At 36.4% G+C, this 9,662-nt stretch overlaps 1 protein-coding gene across 3 annotated transcripts in view; it reads right to left on the reverse strand.

Annotated features, from left to right (window-relative positions):
* Positions 1 to 9,662, reverse strand: part of IFTAP (intraflagellar transport associated protein) — a 64,609-nt gene that overhangs the window by 49,735 nt on the left and 5,212 nt on the right. The gene's annotated exons all lie outside the window — the stretch shown is intronic.

The following is a 9,662-nucleotide window of genomic DNA, read 5'->3' on the forward strand; positions in this document are numbered from 1 at the left end:
AGCTGTAGATGAACTCAAAACCAAAGAAACGATCTCAAACTATTTGTACCTGAAAATTAAATATAGGAAAAAGCATCACTTAGGGTTTATGCAAATTTACCTGTAACACAGCCAGGCTTTGACAAGCCAAAGTTTAATAAATTATGCTGCAGTTACTAGATAAAAAATAATAAATTTTTTTTAAGATTTTATTTATTTATTTGACAGAGAGATCACAAGTAGGCAGAGAGGCAGGCAGAGAGAGAGGAGAAAGCAGGCTCCCTGCTGAGCAGAGAGCCCGATGCGGGACTTGATCCCAGGACCCTGAGATCATGACCTGAGCCGAAGGCAGCGGCTTAACCCACTGAGCCACCCAGGCGCCCCTAGATAAAAAATAATAAATAAATTTGAAGGTGACTGTTATTTCCCTGTCAGTAGGATATGTATTTAATTACAGGAATGTTAATGTCAATCTGCTTTTCCAGAACTGGACCCCAGCAAAATTCCAACTCTGAATGACATCAATCTCTCCCTCAAACCATCTTGGGTAATCTCCTTCAGCAAGCAAATACCAAACAGAAGCAGCCAGGTTGTGTTTTATATCGCTGTAAATGTCCCCTTGTGGATGCTTTAAAAGTGATCATAGAAATTCTTTCAAACTTCCTTTCCAATTCTCAAAGTGGTATATTTTGAGGTTTTTAGCCTTAACGCATCTCAGTTTTACCAAAGGGAAACAATTAACAAGCTATGCACAGCGCGCATTCAAACTCCTTCAAGACCTTTAATTTTATTCATGTGGTTATCACAATACAGGAGAAGAAATGTTTTTATTGACTTTTTAAAGACTTTTGGAAAATCCAGTTTCCTAAACGGTCATTATTTGAAGAGTTTAACAAATACCCACCTGCAAATTCATAACTTTCCTTATCTATAAAAATACATATAACCCAATGTTGAAAGTCCCCAAGGACTGACAGAGCAGATAATCATTTACCAGACAGCCAAAGTGGTTTATGCAAATCCCAGTGGTTTTGTAGAAGGAAGTAATGTTTTTTCAGTTGCCATTCATGTATGTTTGTGTTATCGTGAAGTATTATTTCTAAAAGAAAAAAAAAAAAGGGAGACACACTTTCCCATAGTAGGGTTCTTTGTTTTGGTTTGATTTTTATGTTTTAAGGCTTAGAGCTCTTCATGAAAGGCCCAGAACATATTGTGAAGATAAGTAAATGTGTAGAAATAATGACCAGTAAATCACACATAACACTTTTACAATCACAGCCATTAGGAGGAGACACAGGGAGGATGTTTTGCTCTACTTGGACTAGTAAATTTCACAGGAAGACCACAGGTTTGGTTCTCTTCCTCTCCAGTCACTGAGAAATGGAGAGAAAAATCACATTAATCTTCCTGGAGTCCTGTTCCTATCACTGAATAAAGAAACTAACAACCTCCCAAATTAGTTTGTGTTCTGTGCTCTCCAAAAGGACATCATTATGAAAATATGGCATGTGGAATTCTCACCATTGACTTAACGCATCTTTGATGTTTATCTTCGGATCTCTGCTTAATGCAACCCACCTAAAGAAAATGCAACTTTCAGAAGCAAGAGTGGTTAAATCTTTGGAAACAAGTCGCCACGAACTAGTCTCCTCTCAAAGTGTATAACCTGTTTTTTAACAGCACAGAGAGCTGTGTGTTGGTAAAAATAGGGTTGTCTTTTTTAAACTGCAAGGTTTACTGCTGATATTCTAAAATAATAAATAACACATTTTTAAAGAGTTGTGCAGAGGCTGTCAAAATCCACTTTCTCAAATTTTCATAGTTCTGCTCAATAAGAATCTCCTGGTGTGCTGAACGGTAAGATGGAATATTATCAAAAGAATTCACCTTGCCTACGGAAATGAAACCAACAACCTTGGTACTTCACAGGATGGGTCTCCTTTTATATTTCAGAAAATGGGCAAATCTCAAAAAGACCAAATTACATAGCAAGTGTACAGATTTATTTATGGGATAGAAGAGACCCAGTATGAACTGATTTCCTCTTCCTTGACTGAACGACACCGATTTTACATCCTTTAATATTTTTCATGTCTTTTAGATCGTATTAAAAAGAGAGAAAGAAATCCAATGACTGAAATTGTCACAGATTCTCAGGGCTGAGAGAAACCTGAAGGCCATCTAATCCAGTGATAGAGAATAAATCTGAGAAAAACACTTTGGGTAGGGTTTTTGTCAAGAAATGACTATTGATGAGAAACAGTAATGTGGTTCTCATATCAAAAGTAGTAATAGCATGCTTCTGATGATGAATTTCAAGGCATACATAAAGTCGGCAGGAAATTAAGGAAAAGGCAGCAATCTCACCCAGATGGGTATACCCAGGCCTCCAACAACACTCTGTACCCAGTAACATGCAAAACACCCTGACGAAAAGAAAGGGAAAGAATATGTGCGCGCGCGTGCACGCGTGTGTGCATGTACGGGCACAGTAACTCTTCTACTGTGTTTTATCAGCATGAGATAAAAACTGCCATTCTAGCATCAAAGAATATGCTGTACTTTAAGTTATAAACTTTTCCCAATGACCCTTTCCTAATACTTAAAGGCACAGAATTCTTCACTATCACTAAAATGTTGATGCCATAAGCATCTAGACCTCTATATAGATTTTATTTTATTTTTTTAATTTGACAGAGAGAGACAGATAGCACCAGGAAGAGAAGTGATAGGCAGAGGGAGGAGGAGAAGCAGGCTCCCCACTGAGCAGAGAGCCCAATGTGGGACTCATCCCAGGACCCTGCAATCATGACCTGAGCCAAAGGGAGACACTCAACCAATTGAGCCACCCAGGCACCCCTTGACCTCTATAAAAAGACTTCCCCAGGGCACCTGCATGGCTCAGACCGTTAAGTGTCCAACTCTTGATTTTGGCTCAGGTCATGATCCCAAGGTTGTAAGACTGAGTCCTGCTTAAGATTCTCCCTCTCCTCCCTCTGTCCCCAGCCACTTCCTCTCTCTCTCTCTCCTCTCTCTCCTTCCCTCCTCTGAAAAAAAAAAAAAAAACAACAAAAAAACACTTGCTCTAAGTACACTTCTGCAGTAAATTTTAAAGGAAATACTTGGAGTTGGGAAAAGCTTGGAGATTACTATTGACTACAGAGCTTATGAAGGTAGAAGCAGTACTGCCATCCAAGCAAAGGTCTTAGTAGTAGGCATTTTCAGGTACATTTTTTTCCTTGACAAATCTCACTGTGAGGAAAAGAGAAAAAGCAGACACCCATTCTGAAAACTTCATCCAATTAAAAAAAAAGAAATGTGGACTAAATACATGCTTACCATGAACACAGATCCCACAATAGCTGCCTTGATAGAAACAGATCTTGTTCCTTATCCTAAAGAGGATTATAACCTATGCATCCTATACAGGACTCCATTTTTGGAACAGGAATGACTCTGATGACCCATGTCGTGATTAGTTTTACATTAGAGCAATATGGAATTGCTCTAATGTATGGAATTGCTCTAATGTGCTCATGTCATGATTAGTTTTACATTAGAGCAATAAGGAATTGAGTGAAAGTATTTTTAAATGAAGGCTGTAATAGGAGTAAGAATAATAAAAACATCTCAAGGTAAAATAGTGGATTTTATAAAAGAAGCACAAAAAAATACAGACAATCTTTAGGACATAGGACTAGGCAAAGAGTTCTTAGACTTGACACTCAACGCATGCTCTATAAGAAAAAAAGTGATAGATTATACCCCCATCAAAATTCAAAACTTTGTTCTACGAAAGATCTTGTTAAGAAGATCTCTTTAAGATCTTTTTGAGATCTTGTGAAGAAGAGGAAAAAAAAAAATCACAGACTAGAAGAAAATGTTTATAAATTACAAATACAATACAGGACTAGCACATAAAATATTTAAAGAACTCTCAAAACCCAATATTCAAGAAAAATCCAAATTAAAAAAACTAGAGACATTAACATTTTACCAAAGAAGATATATAAATGACAAATAATCTAATGAAAAGATAGTATCATTAGCCATTAAAGAAATACAAGTTAAAACCACAATGAGCTATCACTACACACTCCTCAAAATGGATGAGAAAAATCATCAGAAAAATTGTGGGGATTCAGCCACTCTGGACAATAATTTGGCAGTTCCTTTCAAAACTAAAAATGGACATACCCTACAAGCTAACAATTCCACTCCTTGGTATTTATCCCAGAGAAATAAAGACTTACTCCCGTGCAAGAACTTGTATATGAATGTTCATAGCAGCTTTACTCATAAGGCAAACCCAGAAAACTACCCAAAAGTTCTTTAATGGGTGAATAGTCAAGCAAACATGGTGCATCCGTACCACAGAATACTACTCACCAACAAAAAAGAACAAACTATTACTTGCACAACAACTTGGATGAACCTCATAGAAATTGTGCTTAGTGAAAAAAGCCAATCTTGAAAGGCTACATACATACTGTATGATTCCATTCATGTGACATTCATGAAACAACATAATTATCAAGACAGAGAGAGACTAATGGTTGTTGGATTAGGGATGGGGGAGGGGATGGATACAGATATAAATAGGGTAACATGAATGGGGTAGTGGTGATACAGCTGAGTATCTTGACTGTGGTGGTGGTTATACAAGGCTACACATATGATATAGTTTAACCACACACACACACATTAGTGTATATATAACTGGTGAAGTCTGAATATGTTTGTGTTTTGTACCAATATCAGTTTAATGATTTTTATGCTATACTACAGATATACAAGATGTTAACACTGCAGAAGGCTGGAGCAAGGGTGCATAAAACGTCCCTACGCATTTTTTTTTTTTTTGGCAACTTTACGTGAGTCTATCCTGTGATCTGTAATTATTTTGAAGTTAAAAGTTTACAGGTGGGTGGGGGGAAGAGGAGCAGCAGAAGAAGGCTAAGTCAATGAAGGCAAAAAAGACTTAAGAAAATCATCACTAAAAGTTTACCAAGAATGTTGGAACTCATGCATGTTAATTGTCTTCCCCCATGCAGAAAGTTCTGGGGGGATGGGAGTAACACTAATCTATAAAATAACATGTTTAAGCAGGAACTTTTCTCTTGAAAAATTTGCTTGCCTTTCCAGCTCATCCATCCAAGCTACCGTAATGAGATTTCTTGAGGCTATCATTCATTAAGCCTTGCTGTTCATCAGCAGATTGTATAAAATCAATTTTATTTCCCCAAAATATACTCTTCCTTCAAGCTGTTTAAGCCAATCCACAAATGTCTGCATTGACTCACCGAGGCAGGTCAACTGAGTATTAGACTGTTTTCAATTACACAGTTATTAATTCCATTAAACAAAGAAAAATGCAAACCGTTAAGCATTCAAACTTCCTCTTCCCACTCAATCCCTATTGTTTTATAAAAAGCAGATTGCCAGTGGATATGGTATCTGAAGGATATACCCATAAGACAAATTTCAGAAAATCTACTATTTTGGAAATCAGACTTCTTTTTCACTATCACTTTTGTTTATCCCATTTGTTGAAAAAGTTCAAGTTATGGATGATCACAAGTAAATACCCTGTCTTCACCCCCTAATAAACCTCCTACAAGTACATCAATTCTAGACTAGCACATTTATCAAGAAAAATGTTCAATACATGTCTTTCAACCACATTCAAAACTGATCTCCTATCTTCAGAAATGTAATCAACTACATCAGTGAGTTATGAATGATAACAGTTAAGTCTTGCACTGAACATTTTTTCCTCAAGGATCCTAACAAAGCTGTGAATCCAGTAGACGCAGTAGTTTCTGGGTCAACTTCAGAGCTCTATAATCACTCATTAGTATTTCAATTGTAAGAGATTTTTTAGCTCAGTTGTAATCCCATCTTCGCATGGGATGCCCCATTAATGTGGGGCATTAATATCCCATTAATGCTTATGTCTTCTCTACTGCAGAACAACTTTAACATAAAGGCAAACACTCTTAATTAAAGTTATCCCCTTCTAGCCAGCTTCCTGAGCCTGTCAACCACCTGCATACTGCACAACACTTCTAAAACACCAGAAAGCTTGCTTTAAAGCAAAATCCACACAGCTAGTCAGGAGCAGGTGTAGACAAACCCAACTAAATCACGTCTGCTTGCAGAAATTAATTTCTAAGTGTTTCAAAATGCCAGATCTTGCTAATAAAATCGACCTTTTCATTTGACATTCTCTTAAAAGAAACAGGATTTTAAGGATGCATTTCTCAACTATTTTTTATTCTAAATTCCTATGGCTGGAATAATAAATGAGCTTTCAGAGGTCATACAGTGCTTTCCCAGATTCCAATTAATCTCACCATTTTATTTGTAATTTTACCTCAATATATACAACATAACATACATACACCAACATGGCTTCTATATCCAAAGAGAGTAACTAAGAAACATAAAATACCTCCTTCTCTAAAAATAAAAATTTTTGAAGTGAATTTTTTTCCTAGTACAACATTGTAAATCTCCTCTGAAATTTTTCTCCATTTTATTTTATGGCAAAGAGTGCACCTTAAATCACAGAACAATGAAACATAGGAAAATACCAGTCATTCTCGTCAGGTGGCCATATTTAATTAATTGCCCTAAGTAAAAAGTGACAAGTCACTTGTCATGTTCTTCTCTTGACAATCCATCACACTAACTGTAGATTGCTTCCTTCTATATATTTCCTCTTCCTTCCTCTTTTCTCCTCTTTGCCAGTTTCAGTTGTAGCTCCCATTATGGGAGCTACAAGTATCTCTTTTCCTATGCTATTTGTATTATTTCCTTAAAAATCAGCCACTTATTTAAAAAATAAAAACTATCCATTCCCATCGGAATGCTATGAAAAGTTGTCACTAACACTTAACTAATTCATCAAGCAACCATGTAATTTGTTTCCCCATTTATAAAACGGGGATAGAAATGCTTGAGAGGCACTCTGCACAAAAACAGTCACGAGTTCACACAAGAGTGCTTCTCCCCTGCCTCCCCTCAACCCACCCTGTATAACACCCCTGCAGCTGTGTTATTCTTGTCGCATGGTTTAACTTCTCTGGCCTTAAGCTGTTTGAATGCACAACTAGAGGGACTGGACTTGAAGCTGTCTTCCATCACTGGCATTCTGTTTTTCTCCAGCAATGCTTCCTAACTGTTCGGTTACTATGTCAGTACAGCCTGCTACTTTCATCTCCCTGCTGCTAAATAAACAATATTTTATTCTGTAATTGCATGGACTTGCATTCTTTCATTATCCGCTGGTTTGGGATGTAAGGTAGGCAAACCAACATATTTCAGTTTAAATTTGATTCTGCCTCAAGGTTTAAGAATGAGCTGAGCAACCTATAATTATGATTTCTTGGTGAACTTTTCAGAATTTTAAGGGTGAGTGTAAGAAGTATGTAAAGTTGCTTCGTCCTACTACCATGTATGTTCCTTAAAGGCAAGCCCTGTGTCTGTGATAATTTTTCTCATTCTCCAATGCCTCTGTACATAGTGGATGATCAGTAAATACTGTTGATTATTTCACATTTAGTCTCTATGCTGAGCACTTTAAGCAAACTAGGATCTTGACTAACATCACTGCAAGTTCAATGTCCTCCTAATGGTGTGGCAAAGGCTGAGGGCTTTAAAACCCATTTCCAAATGTGTTGCTAATTTCCAGATGCTTCAGGAAACAAATAACCCATTCAGCAACAAACCGCCTGGTTTTTTTTTTTTATGTTAGTAGTAAAATACAAAGGCAAAAATACTTGCATAAACATACCCATGGTTTCTGTGTTACATTGCTTATTTTGCATTTATTATGGAGATATCCAATATGTCAATTTTATGAGAGCTGTCATTGATGCTGGAATTTCAAGTACTACCATCATTATATAACACAATAAACAGGTTAGGGAAATAATCCAATACTCTTTTGCAGACAAAGAAAAAAATCATCATGGAAGTAACTAGGAGAGATGACGAGGCTTTTTTAAAGGACGGACCAACACTTCAAATGATGAAAACCAGCCAAACAACTGAGCTACTCATCAGTTTTTAAAAAGTCAACCCTGACACTATATCCTAAAATTTTGCAAAGAATTAAAATAGTCACTTGTTCAAATGTATTTATAGTACCATCATCAGACAAGATTTACTAAGTATACTCTCCAAACACTTTATATCAATTAATCCTTACAATAAGGCAGGTAGCATCTCTGTTTTAGAAATAAGGGAACTGAAGCTCAAAAAGATGATTTAGCTAGTAAGTGGCAGAACTGAGACTCAAAGTCAGACCTGTTTTCCTTTGATCACGCATTCTATCATCTAAGCTACATGGAAACTGATTAAATGACCAACAATTCCATTTACTTAATGGAATTCTAGGAACTTATTAAAAATTATAAAGGTGAAAATAAAATATACGATTATAGTGTATATGAAATATTATATTAAAAAGATAAAATGAAATTTAAATGTACTCTCATTATAACCAGGTAAAATGTATATATATTTAGATAAACATCATAGTAGAGAACAAATCAATAAAAAATTTGATGATTAGTTGATGGGCTAATGAGTGGTATAGATTTTTCCTGAAGTAACTGTTTTTAATGAATCGTTTTAAAATTAAATCAGCGATAGTAATCAAAATAGTGTGGTATTAGTGAAGAATTGACAAACTGATCAATAGAACAGAACAGAGAACAATGAAACAGACCCACATAAATAAAATCAACTGATCTTTAAAAAAAAAAAAAAAAAGAGCAAAGGCAACACAGTACAACAGAGATAGTCTTTTCAACAAAGATTCTGGAACAACTGTATCTCCATAGGTAAGAAATGAATCTAGCCACAGACCTACACCCTTCACAAGAATTAGCTGAAATGGACCATAGACATAAACAAAAAAATGCAAAACCATAAAGTTCAGAGTTCACAGGAATGGCAACAACTTTTTAGATACAACACCAAAGGTATAATTCATAAAAGAAATAATTGGTAAGATGGCCTTACTAAAATTAAAAAACTTCTGCTCTGCCAAAGACACTGACAAGAGAATAAAAAGAAAAGCCACAGACTGGGAGAAAATATTTGTCAGAAATATTTGCCAGAAACCCAGCTGATTATCTAAAATATTGCAAAGAACTCTTAAAATTCAAAAATAAGAAAACAATCTGATTTTAAAATGAGCTGAAGGGGTGCCTCAGTGGGTTAAAGCCTCTGCCTTTGGCTCAGGTCATGATCTCAGGGTCCTGAGATTGAGCCCCGCATCAGGGTCTCTGCTCAGCAGGGAGCCTGCTTCCCCACCCTCCACCCCACCCCGGCCTCTCTGCCTACTGGTGAGCTCTCTTTTCCCCTCTGTCAAATAAATAAATAAAAATCTTAAAAAACGAAACAAAACAAAAATGAGCTGAAATTTAACAGACAACTGACCAAAGAAGATATACAGATGACAAAAAAGGGACATGAAAAGATGCTCCACATCATACATCATCAGGGAAATACAAACTAAAACAACAATGAGATACCACTACACAGCTGCTAGGATGACCAGAATCCAGAACACTGGCAACACCAAATGCTGACAAGGATGTACGGCAACAGAAACTCCCATTCATTGCTACTGGGCACTGAGCACTTTAAAGACATGAGTTGACTTAATC

This window comes from Mustela putorius, unplaced genomic scaffold, assembly GCF_011764305.1.
Source record: "Mustela putorius furo isolate JIRA1106 unplaced genomic scaffold, ASM1176430v1.1 tig00003859_pilon_pilon_pilon, whole genome shotgun sequence".
NCBI classification, from domain to species: Eukaryota; Metazoa; Chordata; class Mammalia; order Carnivora; family Mustelidae; genus Mustela; species Mustela putorius.